The following is a 27,081-nucleotide window of genomic DNA, read 5'->3' on the forward strand; positions in this document are numbered from 1 at the left end:
CCCTAACCTAACGCTAACCCTAGTCCTAAACTTAACACAAACCCTAACCCAAACCTAAACCTAACCATAACCATATCCCTACCCTAACACTAACCCTAAACCTAAACCTAAACAATAACCCTAATCCTACCCTAACTCGAACCCTAACCCTACACACTAACCCTAACTCTAACCCTAACCTTACCCTAACCCAAACCCCAACCCTAACACTAACCCTAAACTGACTCTAACATTAATCCTAACGCTAAACCTAAACCCTAACCCTAACCCTAACGCAAACATAACCCTAACCCTAACACTAAACATGAACCTTAACCCTAACCCTAATCTGATACCTAACCTAACCCTAACCCTCAGCCTAACCACAACCCAAACCCTAAACCTAACCCATTCCCTAATTCTGACCGTAACACTAACATTACCCCTAATGCTAAACCCTAAACCTAACCCTAACCTTAAACCTAAACATACCACTAACGCTAACACTAATACTAACATTAACCGTAACACTAACCCGAACCCTAAGGTAACATAACCCTAACACTAACGATAACCCTAACCTTACCCTAACCCAAACACTAACCGTAATCTTTACCCTAAACTAACCATAAATATAACCCTAAACCCTAACCCTAAGCCTAACCCTAAAACTATCCCTCAACCCTAACGCTAACCACAATCCGAACCCTAACCTAACTCTAACACTAACCCTAACCCTAAGCTTACCCTAACCCTAACACTACCCTTAACCCTAAACACTAACCCTTACCATAACCCTAACACTAAGCCTAACACTAAACCCTAACCCTAAACCCTAACCCTAAACCTAATCTTAACCTAACCCTAAACCTAACGCTAACCCTAACACAAACCGGAACCCTAATGCTAACACAAACCTAACCCTAGAGCTTACCCTAACCGTAAACAAAAACCTTAACCCCAATCGTACCCCAATCCTAACCCTTACGTAACCCTAAGCCTAACATTAACCCTAAACCTAAACGTAACCTTAAGCCACACCCAAACCCTAACCCAAACCCAAACCCTACCCTAACCCTAAACTTAACCCTAATCCTAACCTTACGTTAACATTATCCTAATCCAAACCCTAACCCTAACCCTAACCCAAACCCGTCCCTAACAATCACACTAACACTAAACAAACCCTAACCCTAACATTAACTCTAAACATAACCCTAACCCGAACCCGAACCCTAACCCGAACCCTAAACCTAACCCTAACCCTAACGCTAATCCTAATCCTAACATTACACTAACACCAATCCTTACCATAACGCTTAAATAACCCTAACCCTAACGCTATCGCTAACTCTAAACCCTAACTCTAACCTTAATCCGAACCTTAACACTAAACCTAACCCTAACCATAACACTAACCCTAAACCTAAGCCACACAATAACCCTAACCTGAACATAACCCTAGCCCTGACCCTAACCCTAACCCTAACCCTAATATTAACACTAACCCAAACCCTAACTGTAAACTAACCCTAACATTAAGCTTAATATAACCCTAACTCCAAACCCTAAACGAAACCCTAACTCTAACCCTAACCTAAACCTCATCCAAACCCTAACCCTAACCCTAACACTAAAGTAACCCTAACCCTAACATTAACCCTAACCTTAACCCTAACCCTAACCCAAATCCTAAACCTAACCATAACCCTAAGCTGAACCCTAACCTAAACCTAACCCTAACCCTAAACCCAATCCTAATCCTAACCCTAAAAAAAACCTAACCCTAACACTATCCCTAACCCTAACCCTTCCCTTAACCTAACCATAAACCTATCCCTAAACCCTAACCCTAACCTAACCCTAACCCATACACTAACCTGAACCCTAACCCTCAACTAACTATAATATTAACCCTAACAATAACCCTAACCCTAAACCCTAACCCTAACACTACCCTAACCCTAACCCTAAATCGAACATAACCATAACCCTAACCCCAACCCTAAATTTAAATCTAACCCTAACACTAACCCTAAACTTAATCCTAACCCTAAACCTAAACCTTCACCTAACCCTACACCTAACCCTATCCTTACGTAACCCAAATCTAACCCTCACCCTAACCATAAACCAACACTAACATTAACCCTAACCTAAACCTAACACAAATACCTAAACCTAAACCTAACCCTAAATCTAACGCTAACACTAACCCTAACGAAACCCTAACCCGAACGCTAACCTAAACTTAACCTAACCCTAATCCGAACGCTAAACTAAAGCTATCCCTAACACTAGCCCTAAACCTAACCTTAAACTTAAACCAAAGCCACACCCTGACCATAACCCTAAAAGTAACCTTATCCCTAAACCTAACCTAACCCATACACTAAATTAACCCGAACGCAATCCTAATACTAACACTAACCCTAACCCTTACCTTACCCTAACGCTAACCCTACGCTAAACATAACACTAACCCTAATCTTAAACCCTAAACCTAACCCTAACCCTAACCCTAATCCTAAACATAATCCTAAGCCAAAACCTAACTCTAATTTAACCGTAACCCTAAATCTAACCCTACCCATAAACCTAAACTAAACCTAAACCTAACAAAAACCCAATCCTTAACCCTAACCTTAACCCTAACCTAACACTAATACAAACCGTAACCCTAACCCTAATCCGAACCCTAATCTAACCCAAACCCTAACCGTAAACCTAACCCTAACCCTAACCTAACACTAACTGAAACCTTAACCCTAACCCTAACCCAAAAACTAACCCTAAACCCTAACCCTAACCCTATTCCGAACCCTAACCTAACTATAATCCTAACCAAACTCTAACCCTAATATTACCCCTAATCTTAACCGAACCTATCCCTAACACTAACCCTAACACTAACCCTAACTCTAACCCTAACCCTAACCCTAACCTAAACCCTAAACCTAACCCTATACTTAACCCTACACTAACCCTAAAACTAACACTAAACCCTAACCCTAACCCTAATCTGAACCCTAACCTAACCCTAACCCTAAATCTAAACCTAACCCTAACCCTAACCCAAACCCTAACCACAACCCTACCCCTACCCCTAACCCCACCCTAACACTAACCCTAACCCTAAACCTAACCGTAACACTAACCCTACACTAACCGTAACACTAATGTTAAACCCTAACCCTAACAATAATCCGAACCCTAATTAACCCTCAGCCTACCCCAAAACCTTACCGTAACCCTAACCAAAACCCTAACCACAACCCTAACATTAACCTAACCCTAAACGTACTCTAACACTGACCTTATCGCTAACCAGAAACACTAACACTAACCCTAACCCTAACCCTAACCCTAACCCTACCTGTAATCCTAAATCTAATCCTAATCCTAACCCTAACGCTACCTGTAACCCTAAAACTAATCCTAACCCTAACCCTAACCCTAATCCGAACCCTAACCTAACGCTAACCCTAGTCCTAAACTTAACACAAACCCTAACCCAAACCTAAACCTAACCATAACCATATCCCTACCCTAACACTAACCCTAAACCTAAACCTAAACAATAACCCTAATCCTACCCTAACTCGAACCCTAACCGTACACACTAACCCTAACTCTAACCCTAACCTTACCCTAACCCAAACCCCAACCCTAACACTAACCCTAAACTGACTCTAACATTAATCCTAACGCTAAACCTAAACCCTAACCCTAACCCTAACGCAAACATAACCCTAACCCTAACACTAAACATGAACCTTAACCCTAACCCTAATCTGATACCTAACCTAACCCTAACCCTCAGCCTAACCACAACCCAAACCCTAAACCTAACCCTATCCCTAATTCTGACCGTAACACTAACATTACCCCTAATGCTAAACCCTAAACCTAACCCTAACCTTAAACCTAAACATACCACTAACGCTAACACTAATACTAACATTAACCGTAACACTAACCCGAACCCTAAGGTAACATAACCCTAACACTAACGATAACCCTAACCTTACCCTAACCCAAACACTAACCGTAATCTTTACCCTAAACTAACCATAAATATAACCCTAAACCCTAACCCTAAGCCTAACCCTAAAACTATCCCTCAACCCTAACGCTAACCACAATCCGAACCCTAACCTAACTCTAACACTAACCCTAACCCTAAGCTTACCCTAACCCTAACACTACCCTTAACCCTAAACACTAACCCTTACCATAACCCTAACACTAAGCCTAACACTAAACCCTAACCCTAAACCCTAACCCTAAACCTAATCTTAACCTAACCCTAAACCTAACGCTAACCCTAACCCAAACCGGAACCCTAATGCTAACACAAACCTAACCCTAGAGCTTACCCTAACCCTAAACAAAAACCTTAACCCCAATCGTACTCCAATCCTAACCCTTACGTAACCCTAAGCCTAACATTAACCCTAAACCTAAACGTAACCTTAAGCCACACCCAAACCCTAACCCAAACCCAAACCCTACCCTAACCCTAAACTTAACCCTAATCCTAACCTTACGTTAACATTATCCTAATCCAAACCCTAACCCTAACCCTAACCCAAACCCGTCCCTAACAATCACACTAACACTAAACAAACCCTAACCCTAACATTAACTCTAAACATAACCCTAACCCGAACCCGAACCCTAACCCGAACCCTAAACCTAACCCTAACCCTAACGCTAATCCTAATCCTAATATTACACTAACACCAATCCTTACCATAACGCTTAAATAACCCTAACCCTAACGCTATCGCTAACTCTAAACCCTAACTCTAATCTTAATTCGACCTTAACTTAACACTAAACCTAACCCTAACCATAACACTAACACTAAACCTAAGCCACACAATAACCCTAACCTGAACAGAACCCTAGCCCTGACCCTAACCCTAACCCTAACCCTAATATTAACACTAACCCAAACCCTAACTGTAAACTAACCCTAACATTAAGCTTAATATAACCCTAACTCCAAACCCTAAACGAAACCCTAACTCTTACCCTAACCTAAACCTCATCCAAACCCTAACCCTAGCCCTAACACTAAAGTAACCCTAACCCTAACATTAACCCTAACCTTAACCCTAACCCTAACCCAAATCCTAAACCTAACCATAACCCTAAGCTGAACCCTAACCTAAACCTAACCCTAACCCTAAACCCAATCCTAATCCTAACCCTAACAAAAAACCTAACCCTAACACTATCCCTAACCCTAACCCTTCCCTTAACCTAACCATAAACCTATTCCTAAACCCTAACCCTAACCTAACCCTAACCCATACACTAACCTGAACCCTAACCCTCAACTAACTATAATATTAACCCTAACAATAACCCTAACCCTAAACCCTAACCCTAACACTACCCTAACCCTAACCCTAAATCGAACATAACCATAACCCTAACCCCAAACCTAAATTTAAAGCTAACCCTAACACTAACCCTAAACTTAATCCTAACACTAAACCTAAACCTTGACCTAACCCTACACCTAACCCTATCCTTACGTAACCCAAATCTAACCCTCACCCAACCATAAACCAACACTAACATTAACCCTAACCTAAACCTAACACAAATACCTAAACCTAAACCTAACCCTAAATCTAACGCTAACACTAACCCTAACGAAACCCTAACCCGAACGCTAACCTAAACTTAACCTAACCCTAATCCGAACGCTAAACTAAAGCTATCCCTAACACTAACCCTAAACCTAACCCTAAACTTAAACCAAAGCCACACCCTGACCATAACCCTAAACCTAACCTTATCCCTAAACCTAACCTAACCCATACACTAAATTAACCCGAACGCAATCCTAATACTAACACTAACCCTAACCCTTACCTTAACCCTAACGCTAACCCTACGCTAAACATAACACTAACCCTAATCCTAAACCCTAAACCTAACCCCAACCCTAACCCTAAACATAATCCTAAGCCAAAACCTAACTCTAATTTAACCGTAACCCTAAATCTAACCCTACCCATAAACCTAAACTAAACCTAAACCTAACAAAAACCCAATCCTTAACCCTAACCTTAACCCTAACCTAACACTAATACAAACCGTAACCCTAACCCTAATCCGAACCCTAATCTAACCCAAACCCTAACCGTAAACCTAACCCTAACCCTAACCTAACACTAACTGAAACCTTAACCCTAACCCTAACCCAAAAACTAACCCTAAACCCTAACCCTAACCCTATTCCGAACCCTAACCTAACTATAATCCTAACCAAACTCTAACCCTAATATTACCCCTAATCTTAACCGAACCTATCCCTAACACTAACCCTAACACTAACCCTAACTCTAACCCTAACCCTAACCCTAACCTAAACCCTAAACCTAACCCTATACTTAACCCTACACTAACCCTAAAACTAACACTAAACCCTAACCCTAACCCTAATCTGAACCCTAACCTAACCCTAACCCTAAATCTAAACCTAACCCTAACCCTAACCCAAACCCTAACCACAACCCTACCCCTACCCCTAACCCCACCCTAACACTAACCCTAACCCTAAACCTAACCGTAACACTAACCCTACACTAACCGTAACACTAATGTTAAACCCTAACCCTAACAATAATCCGAACCCTAATTAACCCTCAGCCTACCCCAAAACCTTACCGTAACCCTAACCAAAACCCTAACCACAACCCTAACATTAACCTAACCCTAAACGTACTCTAACACTGACCTTATCGCTAACCAGAAACACTAACACTAACCCTAACCCTAACCCTAACCCTAACCCTACCTGTAATCCTAAATCTAATCCTAATCCTAACCCTAACGCTACCTGTAACCCTAAAACTAATCCTAACCCTAACCCTAACCCTAATCCGAACCCTAACCTAACGCTAACCCTAGTCCTAAACTTAACACAAACCCTAACCCAAACCTAAACCTAACCATAACCATATCCCTACCCTAACACTAACCCTAAACCTAAACCTAAACAATAACCCTAATCCTACCCTAACTCGAACCCTAACCCTAAACACTAACCCTAACTCTAACCCTAACCTTACCCTAACCCAAAGCCCAACCCTAACACTAACCCTAACTGACTCTAACATTAATCCTAACGCTAAACCTAAACCCTAACCCTAACCCTAACGCAAACATAACCCTAACCCTAACACTAAACATGAACCTTAACCCTAACCCTAATCTGATACCTAACCTAACCCTAACCCTCAGCCTAACCACAACCCAAACCCTAAACCTAACCCTATCCCTAATTCTGACCGTAACACTAACATTACCCCTAATGCTAAACCCTAAACCTAACCCTAACCTTAAATCTAAACATACCACTAACGCTAACACTAATACTAACATTAACCGTAACACTAACCCGAACCCTAAGGTAACATAACCCTAACACTAACGATAACCCTAACCTTACCCTAACCCAAACACTAACCGTAATCTTTACCCTAAACTAACCATAAATATAACCCTAAACCCTAACCCTAAGCCTAACCCTAAAACTATCCCTCAACCCTAACGCTAACCACAATCCGAACCCTAACCTAACTCTAACACTAACCCTAACCCTAAGCTTACCCTAACCCTAACACTACCCTTAACCCTAAACACTAACCCTTACCATAACCCTAACACTAAGCCTAACACTAAACCCTAACCCTAAACCCTAACCCTAAACCTAATCTTAACCTAACCCTAAACCTAACGCTAACCCTAACACAAACCGGAACCCTAATGCTAACACAAACCTAACCCTAGAGCTTACCCTAACCCTAAACAAAAACCTTAACCCTAATCGTACCCCAATCCTAACCCTTACGTAACCCTAAGCCTAACATTAACCCTAAACCTAAACGTAACCTTAAGCCACACCCAAACCCTAACCCAAACCCAAACCCTACCCTAACCCTAAACTTAACCCTAATCCTAACCTTACGTTAACATTATCCTAATCCAAACCCTAACCCTAACCCTAACCCAAACCCTTCCCTAACAATCACACTAACACTAAACAAACCCTAACCCTAACATTAACTCTAAACATAACCCTAACTCGAACCCGAACCCTAACCCGAACCCTAAACCTAACCCTAACCCTAACGCTAATCCTAATCCTAACATTACACTAACACCAATCCTTACCATAACGCTTAAATAACCCTAACCCTAACGTATCGCTAACTCTAAACCCTAACTCTAACCTTAATTCGACCTTAACTTAACACTAAACCTAACCCTAACCATAACACTAACCCTAAACCTAAGCCACACAATAACCCTAACCTGAACATAACCCTAGCCCTGACCCTAACCCTAACCCTAACCCTAATATTAACACTAACCCAAACCCTAACTGTAAACTAACCCTAACATTAAGCTTAATATAACCCTAACTCCAAACCCTAAACGAAACCCTAACTCTTACCCTAACCTAAACCTCATCCAAACCCTAACCCTAGCCCTAACACTAAAGTAACCCTAACCCTAACATTAACCCTAACCTTAACCCTAACCCTAACCCAAATCCTAAACCTAACCATAACCCTAAGCTGAACCCTAACCTAAACCTAACCCTAACCCTAAACCCAATCCTAATCCTAACCCTAACAAAAAACCTAACCCTAACACTATCCCTAACCCTAACCCTTCCCTTAACCTAACCATAAACCTATTCCTAAACCCTAACCCTAACCTAACCCTAACCCATACACTAACCTGAACCCTAACCCTCAACTAACTATAATATTAACCCTAACAATAACCCTAACCCTAAACCCTAACCCTAACACTACCCTAACCCTAACCCTAAATCGAACATAACCATAACCCTAACCCCAAACCTAAATTTAAAGCTAACCCTAACACTAACCCTAAACTTAATCCTAACACTAAACCTAAACCTTGACCTAACCCTACACCTAACCCTATCCTTACGTAACCCAAATCTAACCCTCACCCAACCATAAACCAACACTAACATTAACCCTAACCTAAACCTAACACAAATACCTAAACCTAAACCTAACCCTAAATCTAACGCTAACACTAACCCTAACGAAACCCTAACCCGAACGCTAACCTAAACTTAACCTAACCCTAATCCGAACGCTAAACTAAAGCTATCCCTAACACTAACCCTAAACCTAACCCTAAACTTAAACCAAAGCCACACCCTGACCATAACCCTAAACCTAACCTTATCCCTAAACCTAACCTAACCCATACAATAAATTAACCCGAACGCAATCCTAATACTAACACTAACCCTAACCCTTACCTTAACCCTAACGCTAACCCTACGCTAAACATAACACTAACCCTAATCCTAAACCCTAAACCTAACCCCAACCCTAACCCTAAACATAATCCTAAGCCAAAACCTAACTCTAATTTAACCGTAACCCTAAATCTAACCCTACCCATAAACCTAAACTAAACCTAAACCTAACAAAAACCCAATCCTTAACCCTAACCTTAACCCTAACCTAACACTAATACAAACCGTAACCCTAACCCTAATCCGAACCCTAATCTAACCCAAACCCTAACCGTAAACCTAACCCTAACCCTAACCTAACACTAACTGAAACCTTAACCCTAACCCTAACCCAAAAACTAACCCTAAACCCTAACCCTAACCCTATTCCGAACCCTAACCTAACTATAATCCTAACCAAACTCTAACCCTAATATTACCCCTAATCTTAACCGAACCTATCCCTAACACTAACCCTAACACTAACCCTAACTCTAACCCTAACCCTAACCCTAACCTAAACCCTAAACCTAACCCTATACTTAACCCTACACTAACCCTAAAACTAACACTAAACCCTAACCCTAACCCTAATCTGAACCCTAACCTAACCCTAACCCTAAATCTAAACCTAACCCTAACCCTAACCCAAACCCTAACCACAACCCTACCCCTACCCCTAACCCCACCCTAACACTAACCCTAACCCTAAACCTAACCGTAACACTAACCCTACACTAACCGTAACACTAATGTTAAACCCTAACCCTAACAATAATCCGAACCCTAATTAACCCTCAGCCTACCCCAAAACCTTACCGTAACCCTAACCAAAACCCTAACCACAACCCTAACATTAATCTAACCCTAAACGTACTCTAACACTGACCTTATCGCTAACCAGAAACACTAACACTAACCCTAACCCTAACCCTAACCCTAACCCTACCTGTAATCCTAAATCTAATCCTAATCCTAACCCTAACGCTACCTGTAACCCTAAAACTAATCCTAACCCTAACCCTAACCCTAATCCGAACCCTAACCTAACGCTAACCCTAGTCCTAAACTTAACACAAACCCTAACCCAAACCTAAACCTAACCATAACCATATCCCTACCCTAACACTAACCCTAAACCTAAACCTAAACAATAACCCTAATCCTACCCTAACTCGAACCCTAACCCTAAACACTAACCCTAACTCTAACCCTAACCTTACCCTAACCCAAAGCCCAACCCTAACACTAACCCTAACTGACTCTAACATTAATCCTAACGCTAAACCTAAACCCTAACCCTAACCCTAACGCAAACATAACCCTAACCCTAACACTAAACATGAACCTTAACCCTAACCCTAATCTGATACCTAACCTAACCCTAACCCTCAGCCTAACCACAACCCAAACCCTAAACCTAACCCTATCCCTAATTCTGACCGTAACACTAACATTACCCCTAATGCTAAACCCTAAACCTAACCCTAACCTTAAATCTAAACATACCACTAACGCTAACACTAATACTAACATTAACCGTAACACTAACCCGAACCCTAAGGTAACATAACCCTAACACTAACGATAACCCTAACCTTACCCTAACCCAAACACTAACCGTAATCTTTACCCTAAACTAACCATAAATATAACCCTAAACCCTAACCCTAAGCCTAACCCTAAAACTATCCCTCAACCCTAACGCTAACCACAATCCGAACCCTAACCTAACTCTAACACTAACCCTAACCCTAAGCTTACCCTAACCCTAACACTACCCTTAACCCTAAACACTAACCCTTACCATAACCCTAACACTAAGCCTAACACTAAACCCTAACCCTAAACCCTAACCGTAACCTAATCTTAACCTAACCCTAAACCTAACGCTAACCCTAACACAAACCGGAACCCTAATGCTAACACAAACCTAACCCTAGAGCTAACCCTAACCCTAAACAAAAACCTTAACCCTAATCGTACCCCAATCCTAACCCTTACGTAACCCTAAGCCTAACATTAACCCTAAACCTAAACGTAACCTTAAGCCACACCCAAACCCTAACCCAAACCCAAACCCTACCCTAACCCTAAACTTAACCCTAATCCTAACCTTACGTTAACATTATCCTAATCCAAACCCTAACCCTAACCCTAACCCAAACCCTTCCCTAACAATCACACTAACACTAAACAAACCCTAACCCTAACATTAACTCTAAACATAACCCTAACCCGAACCCGAACCCTAACCCGAACCCTAAACCTAACCCTAACCCTAACGCTAATCCTAATCCTAACATTACACTAACACCAATCCTTACCATAACGCTTAAATAACCCTAACCCTAACGCTATCGCTAACTCTAAACCCTAACTCTAACCTTAATCCGAACCTTAACTTAACACTAAACCTAACCCTAACCATAACACTAACCCTAAACCTAAGCCACACAATAACCCTAACCTGAACATAACCCTAGCCCTGACCCTAACCCTAACCCTAACCCTAATATTAACACTAACCCAAACCCTAACTGTAAACTAACCCTAACATTAAGCTTAATATAACCCTAACTCCAAACCCTAAACGAAACCCTAACTCTAACCCTAACCTAAACCTCATCCAAACCCTAACCCTAACCCTAACACTAAAGTAACCCTAACCCTAACATTAACCCTAACCTTAACCCTAACCCTAACCCAAATCCTAAATCTAACCATAACCCTAAGCTGAACCCTAACCTAAACCTAACCCTAACCCTAAACCCAATCCTAATCCTAACCCTAACAAAAAACCTAACCCTAACACTATCCCTAACCCTAACCCTTCCCTTAACCTAACCATAAACCTATTCCTAAACCCTAACCCTAACCTAACCCTAACCCATACACTAACCTGAACCCTAACCCTCAACTAACTATAATATTAACCCTAACAATAACCCTAACCCTAAACCCTAACCCTAACACTACCCTAACCCTTACCCTAAATCGAACATAACCATAACCCTGACCCCAACCCTAAATTTAAATCTAACCCTAACACTAACCCTAAACTTAATCCTAACCCTAAACCTAAACCTTGACCTAACCCTACACCTAACCCTATCCTTACGTAACCCAAATCTAACCCTCACCCTAACCATAAACCAACACTAACATTAACCCTAACCTAAACCTAACACAAATACCTAAACCTAAACCTAACCCTAAATCTAACGCTAACACTAACCCTAACGATACCCTAACCCGAACGCTAACCTAAACTTAACCTAACCCTAATCCGAACGCTAAACTAAAGCTATCCCTAACACTAACCCTAATCCTAACCCTAAACTTAAACCAAAGCCACACCCTGACCATAACCCTAAACCTAACCTTATCGCTAAACCTAACCTAACCCATACACTAAATTAACCCGAACGCAATCCTAATACTAACACTAACCCTAACCCTTACCTTAACCCTAACGCTAACCCTACGCTAAACATAACACTAACCCTAATCCTAAACCCTAAACCTAACCCTAACCCTAACCCTAACCCTAAACATAATCCTAAGCCAAAACCTAACTCTAATTTAACCGTAACCCTAAATCTAACCCTACCCATAAACCTAAACTAAACCTAAACCTAACAAAAACCCAATCCTTAACCCTAACCTTAACCCTAACCTAACACTAATACAAACCGTAACCCTAACCCTAATCCGAACCCTAATCTAACCCAAACCCTAACCGTAAACCTAACCCTAACCCTAACCTAACACTAACTGAAACCTTAACCCTAACCCTAACCCAAAAACTAACCCTAAACCCTAACCCTAACCCTAATCCGAACCCTAACCTAACAATAATCCTAACCAAACTCTAACCCTAATATTACCCCTAATCTTAACCGAACCTATCCCTAACACTAACCCTAACACTAACCCTAACTCTAACCCTAACCCTAACCCTAACCTAAACCCTAAACCTAACCCTATACTTAACCCTACACTAACCCTAAAACTAACACTAAACCCTAACCCTAACCCTAACCTGAACCCTAACCTAACCCTAACCCTAAATCTAAACCTAACCCTAACCCTAACCCAAACCCTAAACACAACCCTACCCCTACCCCTAACCCCACCCTAACACTAACCCTAACCCTAAACCTAACCATAACACTAACCCTACACTAACCGTAACACTAATGTTAAACCCTAACCCTAACAATAATCCGAACCCTAATTAACCCTCAGCCTACCCCAAAACCTTACCGTAACCCTAACCAAAACCCTAACCACAACCCTAACATTAACCTAACCCTAAACGTACTCTAACACTGACCTTATCGCTAACCAGAAACACTAACACTAACCCTAACCCTAACCCTAACCGTAACCCTACCTGTAATCCTAAATCTAATCCTAATCCTAACCCTAACGCTACCTGTAACCCTAAAACTAATCCTAACCCTAACCCTAACCCTAATCCGAACCCTAACCTAACGCTAACCCTAGTCCTAAACTTAACACAAACCCTAACCCAAACCTAAACCTAACCATAACCATATCCCTACCCTAACACTAACCCTAAACCTAAACCTAAACAATAACCCTAATCCTACCCTAACTCGAACCCTAACCCTAAACACTAACCCTAACTCTAACCCTAACCTTACCCTAACCCAAACCCCAACCCTAACACTAACCCTAAACTGACTCTAACATTAATCCTAACGCTAAACCTAAACCCTAACCCTAACCCTAACGCAAACATAACCCTAACCCTAACACTAAACATGAACCTTAACCCTAACCCTAATCTGATACCTAACCTAACCCTAACCCTCAGCCTAACCACAACCCAAACCCTAAACCTAACCCTATCCCTAATTCTGACCGTAACACTAACATTACCCCTAAAGCTAAACCCTAAACCTAACCCTAACCTTAAATCTAAACATACCACTAACGCTAACACTAATACTAACATTAACCGTAACACTAACCCGAACCCTAAGGTAACATAACCCTAACACTAACGATAACCCTAACCTTACCCTAACCCAAACACTAACCGTAATCTTTACCCTAAACTAACCATAAATATAACCCTAAACCCTAACCCTAAGCCTAACCCTAAACTATCCCTCAACCCTAAAGCTAACCACAATCCGAACCCTAACCTAACTCTAACACTAACCCTAACCCTAAGCTTACCCTAACCCTAACACTACCCTTAACCCTAAACACTAACCCTTACCATAACCCTAACACTAAGCCTAACACTAAACCCTAACCCTAAACCCTAACCCTAAACCTAATCTTAACCTAACCCTAAACCTAACGCTAACCCTAACACAAACCGGAACCCTAATGCTAACACAAACCTAACCCTAGAGCTTACCCTAACCCTAAACAAAAACCTTAACCCTAATCGTACCCCAATCCTAACCCTTACGTAACCCTAAGCCTAACATTAACCCTAAACCTAAACGTAACCTTAAGCCACACCCAAACCCTAACCCAAACCCAAACCCTACCCTAACCCTAAACTTAACCCTAATCCTAACCTTACGTTAACATTATCCTAATCCAAACCCTAACCCTAACCCTAACCCAAACCCTTCCCTAACAATCACACTAACACTAAACAAACCCTAACCCTAACATTAACTCTAAACATAACCCTAACCCGAACCCGAACCCTAACCCGAACCCTAAACCTAACCCTAACCCTAACGCTAATCCTAATCCTAACATTACACTAACACCAATCCTTACCATAACGCTTAAATAACCCTAACCCTAACGCTATCGCTAACTCTAAACCCTAACTCTAACCTTAATCTGAACCTTAACACTAAACCTAACCCTAACCATAACACTAACCCTAAACCTAAGCCACACAATAACCCTAACCTGAACAGAACCCTAGCCCTGACCCTAACCCTAACCCTAACCCTAATATTAACACTAACCCAAACCCTAACTGTAAACTAACCCTAACATTAAGCTTAATATAACCCTAACTCCAAACCCTAAACGAAACCCTAACTCTAACCCTAACCTAAACCTCATCCAAACCCTAACCCTAACCCTAACACTAAAGTAACCCTAACCCTAACATTAACCCTAACCTTAACCCTAACCCTAACCCAAATCCTAAACCTAACCATAACCCTAAGCTGAACCCTAACCTAAACCTAACCCTAACCCTAAACCCAATCCTAATCCTACCCCTAACAAAAAACCTAACCCTAACACTATCCCTAACCCTAACCCTTCCCTTAACCTAACCATAAACCTCTTCCTAAACCCTAACCCTAACCTAACCCTAACCCATACACTAACCTGAACCCTAACCCTCAACTAACTATAATATTAACCCTAACAATAACCCTAACCCTAAACCCTAACCCTAACACTACCCTAACCCTAACCCTAAATCGAACATAACCATAACCCTAACCCCAACCCTAAATTTAAATCTAACCCTAACACTAACCCTAAACTTAATCCTAACCCTAAACCTAAACCTTCACCTAACCCTACACCTAACCCTATCCTTACGTAACCCAAATCTAACCCTCACCCTAACCATAAACCAACACTAACATTAACCCTAACCTAAACCTAACACAAATACCTAAACCTAAACCTAACCCTAAATCTAACGCTAACACTAACCCTAACGAAACCCTAACCCGAACGCTAACCTAAACTTAACCTAACCCTAATCCGAACGCTAAACTAAAGCTATCCCTAACACTAGCCCTAATCCTAACCCTAAACTTAAACCAAAGCCACACCCTGACCATAACCCTAAACCTAACCTTATCCCTAAACCTAACCTAACCCATACACTAAATTAACCCGAACGCAATCCTAATACTAACACTAACCCTAACCCTTACCTTAACCCTAACGCTAACCCTACGCTTAACATAACACTAACCCTAATCCTAAACCCTAAACCTAACCCTAACCCTAACCCTAAACATAATCCTAAGCCAAAACCTAACTCTAATTTAACCGTAACCCTAAATCTAACCATACCCATAAACCTAAACCTAACAAAAACCCAATCCTTAACCCTAACCTTAACCCTAACCTAACACTAATACAAACCGTAACCCTAACCCTAATCCGAACCCTAATCTAACCCAAACCCTAACCGTAAACCTAACCCTAACCCTAACCTAACACTAACTGAAACCTTAACCCTAACCCTAACCCAAAAACTAACCCTAAACCCTAACCCTAACCCTATTCCGAACCCTAACCTAACTATAATCCTAACCAAACTCTAACCCTAATATTACCCCTAATCTTAACCGAACCTATCCCTAACACTAACCCTAACACTAACCCTAACTCTAACCCTAACCCTAACCCTAACCTAAACCCTAAACGTAACCCTATACTTAACCCTACACTAACCCTAAAACTAACACTAAACCCTAACCCTAACCCTAATCTGAACCCTAACCTAAACCTAACCCCAAATCTAAACCTAACCCTAACCCTAACCCAAACCCTAACCACAACCCTACCCCTACCCCTAACCCCACCCTAACACTAACCCTAACCCTAAACCTAACCGTAACACTAACCCTACACTAACCGTAACACTAATGTTAAACCCTAACCCTAACAATAATCCGAACCCTAATTAACCCTCAGCCTACCCCAAAACCTTACCGTAACCCTAACCAAAACCCTAACCACAACCCTAACATTAACCTAACCCTAAACGTACTCTAACACTGACCTTATCGCTAACCAGAAACACTAACACTAACCCTAACCCTAACCCTAACCCTAACCCTACCTGTAATCCTAAATCTAATCCTAATCCTAACCCTAACGCTACCTGTAACCCTAAAACTAATCCTAACCCTAACCCTAACCCTAATCCGAACCCTAACCTAACGCTAACCCTAGTCCTAAACTTAACACAAACCCTAACCCAAACCTAAACCTAACCATAACCATATCCTTACCCTAACACTAACCCTAAACCTAAACCTAAACAATAACCCTAATCCTACCCTAACTCGAACCCTAACCCTAAACACTAACCCTAACTCTAACCCTAACCTTACCCTAACCCAAACCCCAACCCTAACACTAACCCTAAACTGACTCTAACATTAATCCTAACGCTAAACCTAAACCCTAACCCTAACCCTAACGCAAACATAACCCTAACCCTAACACTAAACATGAACCTTAACCCTAACCCTAATCTGATACCTAACCTAACCCTAACCCTCAGCCTAACCACAACCCAAACCCTAAACCTAACCCTATCCCTAATTCTAACCGTAACACTAACATTACCCCTAATGCTAACCCTAAACCTAACCCTAACCTTAAACCTAAACATACCACTAACGCTAACACTAATACTAACATTAACCGTAACACTAACCCGAACCCTAAGGTAACATAACCCTAACACTAACGATAACCCTAACCTTACCCTAACCCAAACACTAACCGTAATCTTTACCCTAAACTAACCATAAATATAACCCTAAACCCTAACCCTAAGCCTAACCCTAAAACTATCCTTCAACCCTAACCACAATCCGAACCCTAACCTAACTCTAACACTAACCCTAACCCTAAGCTTACCCTAACCCTAACACTACCCTTAACCCTAAACACTAACCCTTACCATAACCCTAACACTAAGCCTAACACTAAACCCTAACCCTAAACCCTAACCCTAAACCTAATCTTAACCTAACCCTAAACCTAACGCTAACCCTAACACAAACCGGAACCCTAATGCTAACACAAACCTAACCCTAGAGCTAACCCTAACCCTAAACAAAAACCTTAACCCTAATCGTACCCCAATCCTAACCCTTACGTAACCCTAAGCCTAACATTAACCCTAAACCTAAACGTAACCTTAAGCCACACCCAAACCCTAACCCAAACCCAAACCCTACCCTAACCCTAAACTTAACCCTAATCCTAACCTTACGTTAACATTATCCTAATCCAAACCCTAACCCTAACCCTAACCCAAACCCTTCCCTAACAATCACACTAACACTAAACAAACCCTAACCCTAACATTAACTCTAAACATAACCCTAACCCGAACCCGAACCCTAACCCGAACCCTAAACCTAACCCTAACCCTAACGCTAATCCTAATCCTAACATTACACTAACACCAATCCTTACCATAACGCTTAAATAACCCTAACCCTAACGCTATCGCTAACTCTAAACCCTAACTCTAACCTTAATTCGACCTTAACTTAACACTAAACCTAACCCTAACCATAACACTAACCCTAAACCTAAGCCACACAATAACCCTAACCTGAACAGAACCCTAGCCCTGACCCTAACCCTAACCCTAACCCTAATATTAACACTAACCCAAACCCTAACTGTAAACTAACCCTAACATTAAGCTTAATATAACCCTAACTCCAAACCCTAAACGAAACCCTAACTCTAACCCTAACCTAAACCTCATCCAAACCCTAACCCTAGCCCTAACACTAAAGTAACCCTAACCCTAACATTAACCCTAACCTTAACCCTAACCCTAACCCAAATCCTAAACCTAACCATAACCCTAAGCTGAACCCTAACCTAAACCTAACCCTAACCCTAAACCCAATCCTAATCCTAACCCTAACAAAAAACCTAACCCTAACACTATCCCTAACCCTAACCCTTCCCTTAACCTAACCATAAACCTATTCCTAAACCCTAACCCTAACCTAACCCTAACCCATACACTAACCTGAACCCTAACCCTCAACTAACTATAATATTAACCCTAACAATAACCCTAACCCTAAACCCTAACCCTAACACTACCCTAACCCTAACCCTAAATCGAACATAACCATAACCCTAACCCCAACCCTAAATTTAAATCTAACCCTAACACTAACCCTAAACTTAATCCTAACCCTAAACCTAAACCTTGACCTAACCCTACACCTAACCCTATCCTTACGTAACCCAAATCTAACCCTCACCCTAACCATAAACCAACACTAACATTAACCCTAACCTAAACCTAACACAAATACCTAAACCTAAACCTAACCCTAAATCTAACGCTAACACTAACCCTAACGAAACCCTAACCCGAACGCTAACCTAAACTTAACCTAACCCTAATCCGAACGCTAAACTAAAGCTATCCCTAACACTAACCCTAATCCTAACCCTAAACTTAAACCAAAGCCACACCCTGACCATAACCCTAAACCTAACCTTATCCCTAAACCTAACCTAACCCATACACTAAATTAACCCGAACGCAATCCTAATACTAACACTAACCCTAACCCTTACCTTAACCCTAACGCTAACCCTACGCTAAACATAACACTAACCCTAATCCTAAACCCTAAACCTAACCCTAACCCAAACCCTAACCCTAAACATAATCCTAAGCCAAAACCTAACTCTAATTTAACCGTAACCCTAAATCTAACCCTACCCATAAACCTAAACTAAACCTAAACCTAACAAAAACCCAATCCTTAACCCTAACCTTAACCCTAACCTAACACTAATACAAACCGTAACCCTAACCCTAATCCGAACCCTAATCTAACCCAAACCCTAACCGTAAACCTAACCCTAACCCTAACCTAACACTAACTGAAACCTTAACCCTAACCCTAACCCAAAAACTAACCCTAAACCCTAACCCTAACCCTATTCCGAACCCTAACCTAACTATACTCCTAACCAAACTCTAACCCTAATATTACCCCTAATCTTAACCGAACCTATCCCTAACACTAACCCTAACACTAACCCTAACTCTAACCAAAACCCTAACCCTAACCTAAACCCTAAACCTAACCCTATACTTAACACTACACTAACCCTAAAACTAACACTAAACCCTAACCCTAACCCTAATCTGAACCCTAACCTAACCCTAACCCTAAATCTAAACCTAACCCTAACCCTAACCCAAACCCTAACCACAACCCTACCCCTACCCCTAACCCCACCCTAACACTAACCCTAACCCTAAACCTAACCGTAACACTAACCCTACACTAACCGTAACACTAATGTTAAACCCTAACCCTAACAATAATCCGAACCCTAATTAACCCTCAGCCTACCCCAAAACCTTACCGTAACCCTAACCAAAACCCTAACCACAACCCTAACATTAACCTAACCCTAAACGTACTCTAAAACTGACCTTATCGCTAACCAGAAACACTAACACTAACCCTAACCCTAACCCTAACCCTAACCCTACCTGTAATCCTAAATCTAATCCTAATCCTAACCCTAACGCTATCTGTAACCCTAAAACTAATCCTAACCCTAACCCTAACCCTAATCCGAACCCTAACCTAACGCTAACCCTAGTCCTAAACTTAACACAAACCCTAACCCAAACCTAAACCTAACCATAACCATATCCTTACCCTAACACTAACCCTAAACCTAAACCTAAACAATAAACCTAATCCTACCTTAACTCTTACCCTAACACTAAACACTAACCCTAACTCTAACCCTAACCTTACCCTAACCCAAACCCCAACCCTAACACTAACCCTAAACTGACTCTAACATTAATCCTAACGCTAAACCTAAACCCTAACCCTAACTCTAACGCAAACATAACCCTAACCCTAACACTAAACATGAACCTTAACCTTAACCCTAATCTGATACCTAACCTAACCCTAACCCTCAGCCTAACCACAACCCAAACCCTAAACCTAACCCTATCCCTAATTCTAACCGTAACACTAACATTACCCCTAATGCTAAACCCTAAACCTAACCCTAACCTTAAACCTAAACATACCACTAACGCTAACACTAATACTAACATTAACCGTAACACTAACCCGAACCCTAAGGTAACATAACCCTAACACTAACGATAACCCTAACCTTACCCTAACCCAAACACTAACCGTAAGCTTTACCCTAAACTAACCATAAATATAACCCTAAACCCTAACCCTAAGCCTAACCCTAAAACTATCCCTCAACCCTAACGCTAACCACAATCCGAACCCTAACCTAACTCTAACACTAACCCTAACCCTAAGCTTACCCTAACCCTAACACTACCCTTAACCCTAAACACTAACCCTTACCATAACCCTAACACTAAGCCTAACACTAAACCCTAACCCTAAACCCTAACCCTAAACCTAATCTTAACCTAACCCTAAACCTAACGCTAACCCTAACACAAACCGGAACCCTAATGCTAACACAAACCTAACCCTAGAGCTAACCCTAACCCTAAACAAAAACCTTAACCCTAATCGTACCCCAATCCTAACCCTTACGTAACCCTAAGCCTAACATTAACCCTAAACCTAAACGTAACCTTAAGCCACACCCAAACCCTAACCCAAACCCAAACCCTACCCTAACCCTAAACTTAACCCTAATCCTAACCTTACGTTAACATTATCCTAATCCAAACCCTAACCCTACCCCTAACCCAAACCCTTCCCTAACAATCACACTAACACTAAACAAACCCTAACCCTAACATTAACTCTAAACATAACCCTAACCCGAACCCGAACCCTAACCCGAACCCTAAACCTAACCCTAACCCTAACGCTAATCCTAATCCTAACATTACACTAACACCAATCCTTACCATAACGCTTAAATAACCCTAACCCTAACGCTATCGCTAACTCTAAACCCTAACTCTAACCTTAATTCGACCTTAACTTAACACTAAACCTAACCCTAACCATAACACTAACCCTAAACCTAAGCCACACAATAACCCTAACCTGAACAGAACCCTAGCCCTGACCCTAACCCTAACCCTAACCCTAATATTAACACTAACCCAAACCCTAACTGTAAACTAACCCTAACATTAAGCTTAATATAACCCTAACTCCAAACCCTAAACGAAACCCTAACTCTAACCCTAACCTAAACCTCATCCAAACCCTAACCCTAGCCCTAACACTAAAGTAACCCTAACCCTAACATTAACCCTAACCTTAACCCTAACCCTAACCCAAATCCTAAACCTAACCATAACCCTAAGCTGAACCCTAACCTAAACCTAACCCTAACCCTAAACCCAATCCTAATCCTAACCCTAACAAAAAACCTAACCCTAACACTATCCCTAACCCTAACCCTTCCCTTAACCTAACCATAAACCTCTTCCTAAACCCTAACCCTAACCTAACCCTAACCCATACACTAACCTGAACCCTAACCCTCAACTAACTATAATATTAACCCTAACAATAACCCTAACCCTAAACCCTAACCCTAACACTACCCTAACCCTAACCCTAAATCGAACATAACCATAACCCTAACCCCAACCCTAAATTTAAAACTAACCCTAACACTAACCCTAAACTTAATCCTAACCCTAAACCTAAACCTTGACCTAACCCTACACCTAACCCTATCCTTACGTAACCCAAATCTAACCCTCACCCTAACCATAAACCAACACTAACATTAACCCTAACCTAAACCTAACACAAATACCTAAACCTAAACCTAACCCTAAATCTAACGCTAACACTAACCCTAACGAAACCCTAACCCGAACGCTAACCTAAACTTAACCTAACCCTAATCCGAACGCTAAACTAAAGCTATCCCTAACACTAACCCTAATCCTAACCCTAAACTTAAACCAAAGCCACACCCTGACCATAACCCTAAACCTAACCTTATCCCTAAACCTAACCTAACCCATACACTAAATTAACCCGAACGCAATCCTAATACTAACACTAACCCTAACCCTTACCTTAACCCTAACGCTAACCCTACGCTAAACATAACACTAACCCTAATCCTAAACCCTAAACCTAACCCTAACCCTAACCCTAAACATAATCCTAAGCCAAAACCTAACTCTAATTTAACCGTAACCCTAAATCTAACCCTACCCATAAACCTAAACCTAACAAAAACCCAATCCTTAACCCTAACCTTAACCCTAACCTAACACTAATACAAACCGTAACCCTAACCCTAATCCGAACCCTAATCTAACCCAAACCCTAACCGTAAACCTAACCCTAACCCTAACCTAACACTAACTGAAACCTTAACCCTAACCCTAACCCAAAAACTAACCCTAAACCCTAACCCTAACCCTATTCCGAACCCTAACCTAACTATACTCCTAACCAAACTCTAACCCTAATATTACCCCTAATCTTAACCGAACCTATCCCTAACACTAACCCTAACACTAACCCTAACTCTAACCAAAACCCTAACCCTAACCTAAACCCTAAACCTAACCCTATACTTAACCCTACACTAACCCTAAAACTAACACTAAACCCTAACCCTAACCCTAATCTGAACCCTAACCTAACCCTAACCCTAAATCTAAACCTAACCCTAACCCTAACCCAAACCCTAACCACAACCCTACCCCTAACCCTAACCCCACCCTAACACTAACCCTAACCCTAAACCTAACCGTAACACTAACCCTACACTAACCGTAACACTAATGTTAAACCCTAACCCTAACAATAATCCGAACCCTAATTAACCCTCAGCCTACCCCAAAACCTTACCGTAACCCTAACCAAAACCCTAACCACAACCCTAACATTAACCTAACCCTAAACGTACTCTAACACTGACCTTATCGCTAACCAGAAACACTAACACTAACCCTAACCCTAACCCTAACCCTAACCCTACCTGTAATCCTAAATCTAATCCTAATCCTAACCCTAACGCTACCTGTAACCCTAAAACTAATCCTAACCCTAACCCTAACCCTAAACCGAACCCTAACCTAACGCTAACCCTAGTCCTAAACTTAACACAAACCCTAACCCAAACCTAAACCTAACCATAACCATATCCTTACCCTAACACTAACCCTAAACCTAAACCTAAACAATAACCCTAATCCTACCCTAACTCGAACCCTAACCCTAAACACTAACCCTAACTCTAACCCTAACCTTACCCTAACCCAAACCCAACCCTAACACTAACCCTAAACTGACTCTAACATTAATCCTAACGCTAAACCTAAACCCTAACCCTAACTCTAACGCAAACATAACCCTAACCCTAACACTAAACATGAACCTTAACCTTAACCCTAATCTGATACCTAACCTAACCCTAACCCTCAGCCTAACCACAACCCAAACCCTAAACCTAACCCTATCCCTAATTCTAACCGTAACACTAACATTACCCCTAATGCTAAACCCTAAACCTAACCCTAACCTTAAACCTAAACATACCACTAACGCTAACACTAATACTAACATTAACCGTAACACTAACCCGAACCCTAAGGTAACATAACCCTAACAATAACGATAACCCTAACCTTACCCTAACCCAAACACTAACCGTAAGCTTTACCCTAAACTAACCATAAATATAACCCTAAACCCTAACCCTAAGCCTAACCCTAAAACTATCCCTCAACCCTAACGCTAACCACAATCCGAACCCTAACCTAACTCTAACACTAACCCTAACCCTAAGCTTACCCTAACCCTAACACTACCCTTAACCCTAAACACTAACCCTTACCATAACCCTAACACTAAGCCTAACACTAAACCCTAACCCTAAACCCTAACCCTAAACCTAATCTTAACCTAACCCTAAACCTAACGCTAACCCTAACACAAACCGGAACCCTAATGCTAACACAAACCTAACCCTAGAGCTAACCCTAACCCTAAACAAAAACCTTAACCCTAATCGTACCCCAATCCTAACCCTTACGTAACCCTAAGCCTAACATTAACCCTAAACCTAAACGTAACCTTAAGCCACACCCAAACCCTAACCCAAACCCAAACCCTACCCTAACCCTAAACTTAACCCTAATCCTAACCTTACGTTAACATTATCCTAATCCAAACCCTAACCCTAACCCTAACCCAAACCCTTCCCTAACAATCACACTAACACTAAACAAACCCTAACCCTAACATTAACTCTAAACATAACCCTAACCCGAACCCGAACCCTAACCCGAACCCTAAACCTAACCCTAACCCTAACGCTAATCCTAATCCTAACATTACACTAACACCAATCCTTACCATAACGCTTAAATAACCCTAACCCTAACGCTATCGCTAACTCTAAACCCTAACTCTAACCTTAATCCGAACCTTAACTTAACACTAAACCTAACCCTAACCATAACACTAACCCTAAACCTAAGCCACACAATAACCCTAACCTGAACAGAACCCTAGCCCTGACCCTAACCCTAACCCTAACCCTAATATTAACACTAACCCAATCCCTAACTGTAAACTAACCCTAACATTAAGCTTAATATAACCCTAACTCCAAACCCTAAACGAAACCCTAACTCTAACCCTAACCTAAACCTCATCCAAACCCTAACCCTAACCCTAACACTAAAGTAACCCTAACCCTAACATTAACCCTAACCTTAACCCTAACCCTAACCCAAATCCTAAACCTAACCATAACCCTAAGCTGAACCCTAACCTAAACCTAACCCTAACCCTAAACCCAATCCTAATCCTAACCCTAAAAAAAACCTAACCCTAACACTATCCCTAACCCTAACCCTTCCCTTAACCTAACCATAAACCTATTCCTAAACCCTAACCCTAACCTAACCCTAACCCATACACTAACCTGAACCCTAACCCTCAACTAACTATAATATTAACCCTAACAATAACCCTAACCCTAAACCCTAACCCTAACACTACCCTAACCCTAACCCTAAATCGAACATAACCATAACCCTAACCCCAACCCTAAATTTAAATCTAACCCTAACACTAACCCTAAACTTAATCCTAACCCTAATCCTAAACCTTGACCTAACCCTACACCTAACCCTATCCTTACGTAACCCAAATCTAACCCTCACCTTAACCATAAACCAACACTAACATTAACCCTAACCTAAACCTAACACAAATACCTAAACCTAAACCTAACCCTAAATCTAACGCTAACACTAACCCTAACGAAACCCTAACCCGAACGCTAACCTAAACTTAACCTAACCCTAATCCGAACGCTAAACTAAAGCTATCCCTAACACTAACCCTAATCCTAACCCTAAACTTAAACCAAAGCCACACCCTGACCATAACCCTAAACCTAACCTTATCCCTAAACCTAACCTAACCCATACACTAAATTAACCCGAACGCAATCCTAATACTAACACTAACCCTAACCCTTACCTTAACCCTAACGCTAACCCTACGCTAAACATAACACTAACCCTAATCCTAAACCCTAAACCTAACCCTAACCCTAACCCTAACCCTAAACATAATCCTAAGCCAAAACCTAACTCTAATTTAACCGTAACCCTAAATCTAACCCTACCCATAAACCTAAACTAAACCTAAACCTAACAAAAACCCAATCCTTAACCCTAACCTAACCCTAACCTAACACTAATACAAACCGTAACCCTAACCCTAATCCGAACCCTAATCTAACCCAAACCCTAACCGTAAACCTAACCCTAATCCTAACCTAACACTAACTGAAACCTTAACCCTAACCCTAACCCAAAAACTAACCGTAAACCCTAACCCTAACCCTAATCCGAACCCTAACCTAACTATAATCCTAACCAAAGTCTAACCCTAATATTACCCCTAATCTTAACCGAACCTATCCCTAACACTAACCCTAACACTAACCCTAACTCTAACCCTAACCCTAACCCTAACCTAAACCCTAAACCTAACCCTATACTTAACCCTACACTAACCCTAAAACTAAAACTAAACCCTAAC

Source organism: Rhinolophus sinicus, chromosome 15, assembly GCF_057876585.1.
Source record: "Rhinolophus sinicus isolate RSI-liver-muscle chromosome 15, RSI-T2T, whole genome shotgun sequence".
Classification (NCBI taxonomy): Eukaryota; Metazoa; Chordata; class Mammalia; order Chiroptera; family Rhinolophidae; genus Rhinolophus; species Rhinolophus sinicus.